Here is a 13,117-nt window from a genome sequence, read left to right as displayed (position 1 = left end):
TGGTGTGGCTTCTGCGCATGCACGAGATCCATGCAGCGCATACGTAGAATGTGTCCTGCGTCCTGGCATGCAGTACCCCTAAGCCTCAGCCTGATTGAAAGACTGCCAACATTTGAGGGTGGGCGGAGTGGGGCTGCATTCTCAAAAATGCCTGAATGTCACCCCAGTTTCTGGGAGTGGCTAGGCCAGTGGCTCTGTCCTTGGATGCATCTTAACTGGTCCCAACAGCATGAATAGCCCGACCATCCTGAGTAACCTGAGGGTTACTCAAATGGCTGATGTTCACGTAAGTGATCCGATGCTGTGTCTTCGGAGCCACCAGCAGATTACACAGGCATGCATGAGGTGTCTATATTTACACAAGAAGCATCCTGCTACTTTTGCATATTTTCGAACAGCAGCTGCGTCCATCTCTGAATCAGGCCCATTATGTACATGTTGACATGTTGGTAGTCAACATTTTGAACATGTCAACATTTTGTGTGTTGACATGTAGCTGTAAACCTTATGTGTGTATATAATGACTGTCGACATTTTGATTGCTGACGAAACATAACAAACCTTTTTTTTTTACACTGCTCATACATACCGCCCAACTTTTAAGGTCTGTGATACGTGCCACAAAAAGGGGAGGGGCTTTGTCTGAGAAGGGATGTGGTCTCAGTGGGTTGGTGTGGCCTCCCATCACATCCCCAAATGTAATCATTATAGGTACGTGCCCAGTGCTCGCTGAGCCGCTGGGCAGCCCCCAGGCTTACTACAATGCACTGTTTAGATCGACTGCAGCTTTGCTGTGCAGAGCAGCGGTGATCACAGGCTCCCCAACCTGCCCCCTCCGCCAACGGGACATTGCTATCCTTGGGAGGGACAGCGGGAAAGTGTCCGAATAGTGATACTGACCTGCTGAAATAGGGACAGATGGGAAGTATGCTCATACCACTGAGACTGTCCTCAGTAACCTTATTAAAACTGAACATATTGCCAGCTTGCAATGCCTGTACCACCTATTTACCTGAACTTTGTGTAAATCGTGAAGCAGTATATTTTCATTTTGTTCAATGAATTACTGCATGCAATAGGTGGTAGGAAAAAAGGGGAGAGAGACTCTTTGTTGGGGCACTCTTAGTCCAAAATGTTAGACACTAAAACATAACTTTTAATAGATAGAATAAAATCTAGTGACTTAATAAATAAAAGTTAGGAATTGTGAACAAATATACTCATGCGTATTATTCATGCATATAGCTCAATGCTTCTAATATAGGAATAAATATAGGAAATGTCTAGGTGAAAATTATTTGTAGTTAATATTTTAATTGGGACAGGTCTGTCTATAATTTAAGACAGAGTATAGTTATGGTCCCACAGGATTATTACCTATGTTCAGTTTCTAAATGTTGTACAATTTCTTAAGAGGAAAAGATTCAAGACAGTATGATCTTTAAATGTTGCCTTGGAAGGTCCTTAAAAGGTCCTTGAACACCTACTGCGCAAGATCTGGGCAGTGGTGTTGCTGGGAAGGCTTATTACTCGATTAAACGGTGTATTATTCGACTCTATGCAGTCAATAGAAGTCTGAAAACACGATGTAAGGATAAAGATATTTACGTACACATTAAATAATGAGCAGTGTATTATTAGACTCTGTGCAGTCAGTTAAGGTCTGAAAACACGATGTTAGAACAAAGGTATTTACGTACTCGGTAGTAATACAATATTGTGAATAATAAGGATATGCAAAAAACAGTATTATGGTTTATACATGGAAATATGTTGAAAACAAAAGGATTTTATTGTATATGGTATATTTTGTAATAATACAGTGAGATACTCACAGTTAAATCAACAGTAAAAGAAAGTAATTGAAGAAAGAAAAAAGAGAGGGGTATGTCTTACTTCTGCTGTTCAGCTGGGTTGTTTACTGCACCTGGTGTTCGCTGTTGGTCCCCCACACAGCTACTGATCAGGCCTACCACAGATTAGCTTCCAAGATCGGACGAGATCAGGCGTATCCTGTGGAGTATGGCCGTAATCTGCTGAATGAGAGAGTATGACTGCCAAAGTGCTTCTGCTGTCCAAATTAATGGATGAGAGAGCATGAAAGAAATATATATACAATGGGCTCTAAAATAATGCCAAATTTGGTAGTGTGCCCAGATAGAGTTCTACATGAAGTTATTAGAAAGAAAAAAGGAGAATCCCTAAAGGATACTAACAAACTGTGGTCATTAGATTCTTGTATCAATAGTACATATAATCACTTCCAATCGATAACCATAAATGCCTTAACGTTCATTTGTGTGTAGTTACACTGCATATAGCATGAGTCTCAGAGAATGCCCTAACATTCCATCAGTTAAGGAGTAAGAAAACTGTCAAGGATATTGACTAAAAAGCAAAAACTTGATTCTTGTGCAAATATTGCATGTGGTCACACTCAAATAATGCTGTGGGCAATTTAGTTCTTGTGCAGATTTTACGTGTAATCACACTGCATAAATATAATATAATATAAATGTCAGAAGATATTCTAAGTTCAGAGGTATTGAAGAACTGCAGACATTTGATTACTATGCAGATGTTTCCATGCGGTACCACTGCTGTGTGATATGAGTGACACAGATATTCAAAAAAAAAAAAAAAAAAAAATAAAATAAATTTTTTAGTAAGTTACAAATGCTTAGAATATTGCATGTAGTCACATTTCATAGGTTGTAGCAAATTGCTATATCACTATAAGCAAAAATTAATAAGAATTACATATAGATAAAAAAATAGTACATAATAAATTTTGGGGACCCTAAAAAGGGTCCTTACTGAACCGGTAGATCCCTGAATGCGGGGGTGGGTTGCGCAGTCCCACAGTGTCCCATTTAACCAAACGGCCCGTTTCACCTATCCTAAGGCTTGTTCACTGGTGACATGTACTCTCACAATGAGGGTATATGTAGTCTGGGTATAATTACCTAATTGGCCGCAGAAGATTAGCATGGAAGTACCATGCTTCCGGTGGTGCGTGTCTGAACTAAGTCTTTCTATAGTAGTGGAGCGCAATGCGTTCCACTTCAATGCTGCCGCGGACACTTCCATACGTAGTCATGGATACATGACGTCAGACGCGAATGTCTCCGTGCCGGACGTGATCTCGTCATGTACGGGATTGTGTCTCAGTAGTCATGGGAACGCGTTGCGTTCCACAGACCCTGCCAGTGGGTGCATCTTGACGGCAGTATTTCCTGTCACGTAGTGGGATATCAAACGTCATTTTTTGTACAATACGATGCTAGTAGTTAGCATGAATTCTCATTAATGTCAGTAAAGTATTGTCATTAGAAGCTGGATATACTTGTTATTCTTAAGGTCCCTATTAATCTATGAATTGTGTTTATTAGAAAATATATTAATAAAAATAAAAAGTTTGGCTGCGTTATGGAGAATGACAACAGAAATGTATATGTTGATACTAAATGAATTTAGTTAGAAGGGGTGGTAAAGCTCTAGATATTAGATATTATAGATATTGATGAATTGTGATCTCTTTATGATATGATGAAATATGGTATCTATAATCTAATAAATTGTTGTAAAAAGAATGATGTGTCTGCTTCACTTGGTGTATACGGTGAACTAAACTAGGGGGTATTATTGTAAAAAAGTGTGTTAACTATTGTGCCCCTAGGTGGAGAGGTGCTATAGATAATATAGGAGTGAATAGAATTGTTATTTAAAAAGGGAGTGACATGATGTATACTGGGGACCCATTCTAGTCTAATGTGTGTATGTTGTAAGTATAAGTGTAGATATGTTGTGAAGGTGAAGTGATGTGCAGCGTGTTTGAGTGTGTTAGCTCAAAAGAGAAATGTGAAAGTGATCTGAGTGTTAGATGATATCTTATAGATGTAGATTAGTGAACATATTGCAAAGTGAGACAAAGAAAACCCAAATAGTGATAAGTGAAAGAAAAAGGTGAAAAACTGTAAGTGATTGAAGGGAATTGAGAGTGTAATTCATTGGTGCACGATAATGAGGAGTAGAGGAAAAAATGGTTGAAATATAAAAATAATATTAAAAATTATAAAAATAATCTGAAAGTGAAAAGGTGTGACTTAAAATATAAGTAGAGAGAAATTATAGAGGTATTATTTGAATAAAATGTTTATTATATTAAAACATTGTTGTGCTACATAGTTTGCAAGTACAGGTTATGGGCATATATGCAAGGTTAATGAGCCGTCAGCTTAATAGAGATAGCCCCATGATTTTAAAGATAACATGCTCTGGTATAAGAATTATGCACAGGGGAGAATACGTGATAAGGGGAGGCCAGATGTGAGCCTGTATTAGGGGGTAGGAGTAGTGTAAACTTATGAAGATGGGACACATGAGTAAATGTTACCAATTAAGTGTGTAGTAACAGATAACCAAGGTTTATGAAATAACTTTCTCTAGATATGGTCCAGTATTGTTAAATGAATACCCCATAGTTAATGTATTCATTCAAGCCGTACGGTGTCACACTCTTGAGATTGTAGGTCCACTCTGATTCCCTTTTGAGTAGTTCCTGGGTTAGGTCTCCTCCACGTATACCGAGTTTGATTTGTTCTAGACCGAAGGCTGTTATCTCTCTTGGATTGCTTTTGTGGTGATAATGAAAGTGTCTGGCTACCGAAGATAATTTCTTCATTTTAGCTAGATCCGTGATACTATTCCTTACATTGCCCACGTGTTCTAGGATGCGCTGTTTTAATTTCCTTGATGTCATTCCCACGTAGCGAAGGCCACATGTACAGACAAGGCAGTAAACCACCCCTATAGAGTTGCAGTTGATGTATTGTTTGATGATTTGTTCTTTTCCATATCTGTCTTTGACACTGGTAGTTTTTGTCATAAAGGTGCATGCTTTACATTCCCCGCACGGGTAGGAGCCAATGATATTCAGTGTGCGTGTAGGATGGCTGACAAAATGACTTGAGACTAGATCGTCTCGCAAGTTATTAGACCGCCTCCAGCTCATCGAGGGTTTCATTTCCAGGTTTTTAGATAGATCTTCGTCTAATAAGAGTACTGACCAGTGTTTCTCAATGGAATCTCTTATTTCCTTCCATTCTCTGCAGAAAGTTCCTACGAATCTCATTTTTTTGTCATCTGATGTTTGTTTCTCTTTCTCTTTCTGTCTGCTGGAGAATATTAATGAATCCCTTGTGGTTGATAATGTCTGTTGTTTCGCTTTTTTGATGGATCTACTGCTATACCCTCTTTCTTTCAATCTGGTTGAGAGGTCATCGCATTTCTCCTTGAAAACGCTGGTATCGGAACAATTTCTCCTTAGGCGTAGAAATTCCCCTTTGGGGATATTCTCCACTGTCGGAGGAAAATGAGAGCTTGTTTGGTGGAGTACACTGTTCGAAGCTGTAGTTTTCCGATATAGTTTTGTGTGTACCTGTCCCGTTATGTCTTTATATACGGTGAGGTCCAAAAAGGGAATGGATGATTCACTTATGTGGTGGGTTAACTTCAAATTCAAGTTGTTGTTATTCAGCGTATCTATGAATTTTATGAGAGATGGTCTATCTCCTTCCCATATCATGAATATATCGTCGATGTACCTCCACCACACCGTGATGAATTGTGTGTACATCTCATTCATGGGGTTATGCAGTATTTCCCTCTCCCACCAGCCTAGATATAAATTGGCGTAGGTGGGGGCACATGCCGCCCCCATTGCAGTGCCCCTTGTCTGCAGAAAAAAGCGATCGTGGAATGTGAAGTAGTTCCTGGTGAGGACAAAATTTAGAAGTTGGATCAGGAAATCGTTGAAGTCATTATGACCCTCCATATCTAGGAAGTATCTCACAGCCCGTAATCCTGCCTCATGGTTAATGCTGGTGTAAAGGGATTCAACATCCAGAGTTACCAAGAGATGTTTTTCTTCCAACTTTACATCATGTAGTCTCTGTAGTACGTCCATCGTATCTTTAAGGTACGATGGGAGACTAAGCACATACTTCCTCAGATGGAGATCTAGAAAGGTGCTTGGTTTTTCTAGCAATCCGTTTTGGCCTGATACAATCGGTCTCCCTGGTGGTGTGGTGATGTTTTTATGGACTTTGGGCAAGAGGTAGAGTGTGGGTGTCTTAGGGTTGTTTGGTGACAAGTATTTGAGTTCCTGGTTTGTAATTGTACACCCATAAAATCACTCAATAGGTTTCAATGGGAAAAGGACCTTAAACTTTTCGGCCGTAAACTCCTACTGAAAAAATTCTTCGCGACAAAAAGAGATGTATCTATCACAGAAAATACCATCACAGAGGAACAAATGATTACAACGGAAGATCTGGAAGCCATAGCCACCCTGGAGGAACTTCAATCGGAAAACCAAGAATCAATGAGTAGACCAAAATGCACAATAAAATCAACCTTTTTTCCGACTGAAAATATATGTCCAGAAGTTAGAGTGTTCCAGGAACTCATCTCCAGAGATCTTGACCGGATACATCAGAAATCCAAAATTAGAATGAAGAAGACGGACAATCTTAACAAACAGGAAAGAAAAGCACTCACAGAAATCAGATCATGGACAGAAATTGTAATCAAACCATCAGACAAAGGTGGCAACATCGTCTTATGGCCTGTACATATGTATGTAAAAGAAGCAATGAGGCAGTTAGGAGACCAAGCCTGTTACAAACCTGTATTATTTAATCCAACAGAAAAATACACATTAGAATTAAAGAGAATTCTCAACAATGCTAACTCAGCCGGTACAATTACAAACCAGGAACTCAAATACTTGTCACCAAACAACCCTAAGACACCCACACTCTACCTCTTGCCCAAAGTCCATAAAAACATCACCACACCACCAGGGAGACCGATTGTATCAGGCCAAAACGGATTGCTAGAAAAACCAAGCACCTTTCTAGATCTCCATCTGAGGAAGTATGTGCTTAGTCTCCCATCGTACCTTAAAGATACGATGGACGTACTACAGAGACTACATGATGTAAAGTTGGAAGAAAAACATCTCTTGGTAACTCTGGATGTTGAATCCCTTTACACCAGCATTAACCATGAGGCAGGATTACGGGCTGTGAGATACTTCCTAGATATGGAGGGTCATAATGACTTCAACGATTTCCTGATCCAACTTCTAAATTTTGTCCTCACCAGGAACTACTTCACATTCCACGATCGCTTTTTTCTGCAGACAAGGGGCACTGCAATGGGGGCGGCATGTGCCCCCACCTACGCCAATTTATATCTAGGCTGGTGGGAGAGGGAAATACTGCATAACCCCATGAATGAGATGTACACACAATTCATCACGGTGTGGTGGAGGTACATCGACGATATATTCATGATATGGGAAGGAGATAGACCATCTCTCATAAAATTCATAGATACGCTGAATAACAACAACTTGAATTTGAAGTTAACCCACCACATAAGTGAATCATCCATTCCCTTTTTGGACCTCACCGTATATAAAGACATAACGGGACAGGTACACACAAAACTATATCGGAAAACTACAGCTTCGAACAGTGTACTCCACCAAACAAGCTCTCATTTTCCTCCGACAGTGGAGAATATCCCCAAAGGGGAATTTCTACGCCTAAGGAGAAATTGTTCCGATACCAGCGTTTTCAAGGAGAAATGCGATGACCTCTCAACCAGATTGAAAGAAAGAGGGTATAGCAGTAGATCCATCAAAAAAGCGAAACAACAGACATTATCAACCACAAGGGATTCATTAATATTCTCCAGCAGACAGAAAGAGAAAGAGAAACAAACATCAGATGACAAAAAAATGAGATTCGTAGGAACTTTCTGCAGAGAATGGAAGGAAATAAGAGATTCCATTGAGAAACACTGGTCAGTACTCTTATTAGACGAAGATCTATCTAAAAACCTGGAAATGAAACCCTCGATGAGCTGGAGGCGGTCTAATAACTTGCGAGACGATCTAGTCTCAAGTCATTTTGTCAGCCATCCTACACGCACACTGAATATCATTGGCTCCTACCCGTGCGGGGAATGTAAAGCATGCACCTTTATGACAAAAACTACCAGTGTCAAAGACAGATATGGAAAAGAACAAATCATCAAACAATACATCAACTGCAACTCTATAGGGGTGGTTTACTGCCTTGTCTGTACATGTGGCCTTCGCTACGTGGGAATGACATCAAGGAAATTAAAACAGCGCATCCTAGAACACGTGGGCAATGTAAGGAATAGTATCACGGATCTAGCTAAAATGAAGAAATTATCTTCGGTAGCCAGACACTTTCATTATCACCACAAAAGCAATCCAAGAGAGATAACAGCCTTCGGTCTAGAACAAATCAAACTCGGTATACGTGGAGGAGACCTAACCCAGGAACTACTCAAAAGGGAATCAGAGTGGACCTACAATCTCAAGAGTGTGACACCGTACGGCTTGAATGAATACATTAACTATGGGGTATTCATTTAACAATACTGGACCATATCTAGAGAAAGTTATTTCATAAACCTTGGTTATCTGTTACTACACACTTAATTGGTAACATTTACTCATGTGTCCCATCTTCATAAGTTTACACTACTCCTACCCCCTAATACAGGCTCACATCTGGCCTCCCCTTATCACGTATTCTCCCCTGTGCATAATTCTTATACCAGAGCATGTTATCTTTAAAATCATGGGGCTATCTCTATTAAGCTGACGGCTCATTAACCTTGCATATATGCCCATAACCTGTACTTGCAAACTATGTAGCACAACAATGTTTTAATATAATAAACATTTTATTCAAATAATACCTCTATAATTTCTCTCTACTTATATTTTAAGTCACACCTTTTCACTTTCAGATTATTTTTATAATTTTTAATATTATTTTTATATTTCAACCATTTTTTCCTCTACTCCTCATTATCGTGCACCAATGAATTACACTCTCAATTCCCTTCAATCACTTACAGTTTTTCACCTTTTTCTTTCACTTATCACTATTTGGGTTTTCTTTGTCTCACTTTGCAATATGTTCACTAATCTACATCTATAAGATATCATCTAACACTCAGATCACTTTCACATTTCTCTTTTGAGCTAACACACTCAAACACGCTGCACATCACTTCACCTTCACAACATATCTACACTTATACTTACAACATACACACATTAGACTAGAATGGGTCCCCAGTATACATCATGTCACTCCCTTTTTAAATAACAATTCTATTCACTCCTATATTATCTATAGCACCTCTCCACCTAGGGGCACAATAGTTAACACACTTTTTTACAATAATACCCCCTAGTTTAGTTCACCGTATACACCAAGTGAAGCAGACACATCATTCTTTTTACAACAATTTATTAGATTATAGATACCATATTTCATCATATCATAAAGAGATCACAATTCATCAATATCTATAATATCTAATATCTAGAGCTTTACCACCCCTTCTAACTAAATTCATTTAGTATCAACATATACATTTCTGTTGTCATTCTCCATAACGCAGCCAAACTTTTTATTTTTATTAATATATTTTCTAATAAACACAATTCATAGATTAATAGGGACCTTAAGAATAACAAGTATATCCAGCTTCTAATGACAATACTTTACTGACATTAATGAGAATTCATGCTAACTACTAGCATCGTATTGTACAAAAAATGACGTTTGATATCCCACTACGTGACAGGAAATACTGCCGTCAAGATGCACCCACTGGCAGGGTCTGTGGAACGCAACGCGTTCCCATGACTACTGAGACACAATCCCGTACATGACGAGATCACGTCCGGCACGGAGACATTCGCGTCTGACGTCATGTATCCATGACTACGTATGACGCCCCAGCTCCCAACCGGAAGTGTCCGCGGCAGCATTGAAGTGGAACGCATTGCGCTCCACTACTATAGAAAGACTTAGTTCAGACACGCACCACCGGAAGCACGGTACTTCCATGCTAATCTTCTGCGGCCAATTAGGTAATTATACCCAGACTACATATACCCTCATTGTGAGAGTACATGTCACCAGTGAACAAGCCTTAGGATAGGTGAAACGGGCCGTTTGGTTAAATGGGACACTGTGGGACTGCGCAACCCACCCCCGCATTCAGGGATCTACCGGTTCAGTAAGGACCCTTTTTAGGGTCCCCAAAATTTATTATGTACTATTTTTTTATCTATATGTAATTCTTATTAATTTTTGCTTATAGTGATATAGCAATTTGCTACAACCTATGAAATGTGACTACATGCAATATTCTAAGCATTTGTAACTTACTAAAAAATTTAATTAATTTTTTTTTTTTTTTTTTTTTTTTTTTAATATCTGTGTCACTCATATCACACAGCAGTGGTACCGCATGGAAACATCTGCATAGTAATCAAATGTCTGCAGTTCTTCAATACCTCTGAACTTAGAATATCTTCTGACATTTATATTATATTATATTTATGCAGTGTGATTACACGTAAAATCTGCACAAGAACTAAATTGCCCACAGCATTATTTGAGTGTGACCACATGCAATATTTGCACAAGAATCAAGTTTTTGCTTTTTAGTCAATATCCTTGACAGTTTTCTTACTCCTTAACTGATGGAATGTTAGGGCATTCTCTGAGACTCATGCTATATGCAGTGTAACTACACACAAATGAACGTTAAGGCATTTATGGTTATCGATTGGAAGTGATTATATGTACTATTGATACAAGAATCTAATGACCACAGTTTGTTAGTATCCTTTAGGGATTCTCCTTTTTTCTTTCTAATAACTTCATGTAGAACTCTATCTGGGCACACTACCAAATTTGGCATTATTTTAGAGCCCATTGTATATATATTTCTTTCATGCTCTCTCATCCATTAATTTGGACAGCAGAAGCACTTTGGCAGTCATACTCTCTCATTCAGCAGATTACGGCCATACTCCACAGGATACGCCTGATCTCGTCCGATCTTGGAAGCTAATCTGTGGTAGGCCTGATCAGTAGCTGTGTGGGGGACCAACAGCGAACACCAGGTGCAGTAAACAACCCAGCTGAACAGCAGAAGTAAGACATACCCCTCTCTTTTTTCTTTCTTCAATTACTTTCTTTTACTGTTGATTTAACTGTGAGTATCTCACTGTATTATTACAAAATATACCATATACAATAAAATACTTTTGTTTTCAACATATTTCCATGTATAAACCATAATACTGTTTTTTGCATATCCTTATTATTCACAATATTGTATTACTACCGAGTACGTAAATACCTTTGTTCTAACATCGTGTTTTCAGACCTTAACTGACTGCACAGAGTCTAATAATACACTGCTCATTATTTAATGTGTACGTAAATATCTTTATCCTTACATCGTGTTTTCAGACTTCTATTGACTGCATAGAGTCGAATAATACACCGTTTAATCGAGTAATAAGCCTTCCCAGCAACACCACTGCCCAGATCTTGCGCAGTAGGTGTTCAAGGACCTTTTAAGGACCTTCCAAGGCAACATTTAAAGATCATACTGTCTTGAATCTTTTCCTCTTAAGAAATTGTACAACATTTAGAAACTGAACATAGGTAATAATCCTGTGGGACCATAACTATACTCTGTCTTAAATTATAGACAGACCTGTCCCAATTAAAATATTAACTACAAATAATTTTCACCTAGACATTTCCTATATTTATTCCTATATTAGAAGCATTGAGCTATATGCATGAATAATACGCATGAGTATATTTGTTCACAATTCCTAACTTTTATTTATTAAGTCACTAGATTTTATTCTATCTATTAAAAGTTATGTTTTAGTGTCTAACATTTTGGACTAAGAGTGCCCCAACAAAGAGTCTCTCTCCCCTTTTTTCCTACCACTTCAATTTATTGACTCTGGGAGCACCACCGACAAGTGATCTGCACTCATAGTGCACATAATTACTCCTAAGTCGGTCACAGATAAAGACCTGACATTGGTCAATACCTGTACAAACAAACCTGTTGCGGAACTACCCCTTTGTAGATTATGCATGCAATAGGTGTCAGATGCAAAGCGCAACTATAAATTCTCCCGGTTTCAGCCCTGATTGTCCTCCACTCTTCTCCATTTTTTTTTGCACTTCAGCTTGGTCAATTTATTACTTTATTAGGCTTAAATAACACCTTTACATGATATGTAGCTCAACCTGCCCACACCTGACATCCCCCCTTATATTAATTATAGATATTTTCCTGCCTCTACAGCATTTCATTATATTTGGCAGATACAGTAGAAATATATCTCCATCACTATATCTCCTTATCACAGGAAATTCTACGCATTTAAATTGTCCAACATGTGCAGTGTCTGTTAGTCTTAATAGATTCCTATCTTTTATTATCACAACATACTGCATAAAGTACCACTGTATCTTGTCACTTTATACTAGAGATGTGCGGCTGGTACTTTTTATGGTTTGTGTTTTGGTTAGTGATGTGCACCGGAAATTTTTTGGGTTTTGGTTTTGGGTTCGGTTCCGCGGCCGTGTTTTGGATTCGGACGCGTTTTGGCAAAACCTCACCGAAATTTTTTTGTCGGATTCGGGTGTTTTTTTTTTTCAAAAAACCCTAAAAAACAGCTTAAATCATAGAATTTGGGGGTCATTTTGATCCCATAGTATTATTAACCTCAATAACCATAATTTACACTCATTTTCAGTCTATTCTGAACACCTCACACCTCACAATATTATTTTTAGTCCTACAATTTGCACCGAGGTCGCTGGATGGCTAAGCTAAGCGACACAAGTACCTGGCCCATCTAGGAGTGGCACTGCAGTGTCAGGCAGGATGGCACTTAAAAAAAATAGTCCTCAAACAGCACATGATGCAAAGAAAAAAAGAGGCGCACCAAGGTCGCTGGATGGCTAAGCTAAGCGACACAAGTGGCCGACACAAACACCTGGCCCATCTAGGAGTGGCACTGCAGTGTCAGGCAGGATGGCACTTAAAAAAAATAATCCCCAAACAGCACATGATGCAAAGAAAAAAAGAGGCGCACCAAGGTCACTGGATGGCTAAGCTAAGCGACACAAGTGGCCGACACAAACACCTGGCCCATCTAGGA

The 13,117-nt window shown here is 38.9% G+C and overlaps 1 protein-coding gene and 2 pseudogenes across 2 annotated transcripts in view; 2 read left to right on the top strand and 1 right to left on the bottom strand.

The window, feature by feature from the left end:
• Positions 1-13,117, top strand: part of FSTL4 (follistatin like 4) — a 759,591-nt gene that overhangs the window by 193,454 nt on the left and 553,020 nt on the right. The window lies entirely within an intron of this gene.
• LOC134937671 (5S ribosomal RNA) lies at positions 1,916-2,034 on the bottom strand (annotated as a pseudogene).
• Positions 10,935-11,053, top strand: LOC134937670 (5S ribosomal RNA; annotated as a pseudogene).

The sequence above is a fragment of the Pseudophryne corroboree genome, chromosome 6, assembly GCF_028390025.1.
Source record: "Pseudophryne corroboree isolate aPseCor3 chromosome 6, aPseCor3.hap2, whole genome shotgun sequence".
NCBI classification, from domain to species: Eukaryota; Metazoa; Chordata; class Amphibia; order Anura; family Myobatrachidae; genus Pseudophryne; species Pseudophryne corroboree.
Note: the sequence above shows the minus strand (reverse complement) of the source record. Positions and strands in the feature narration are given on the sequence as shown.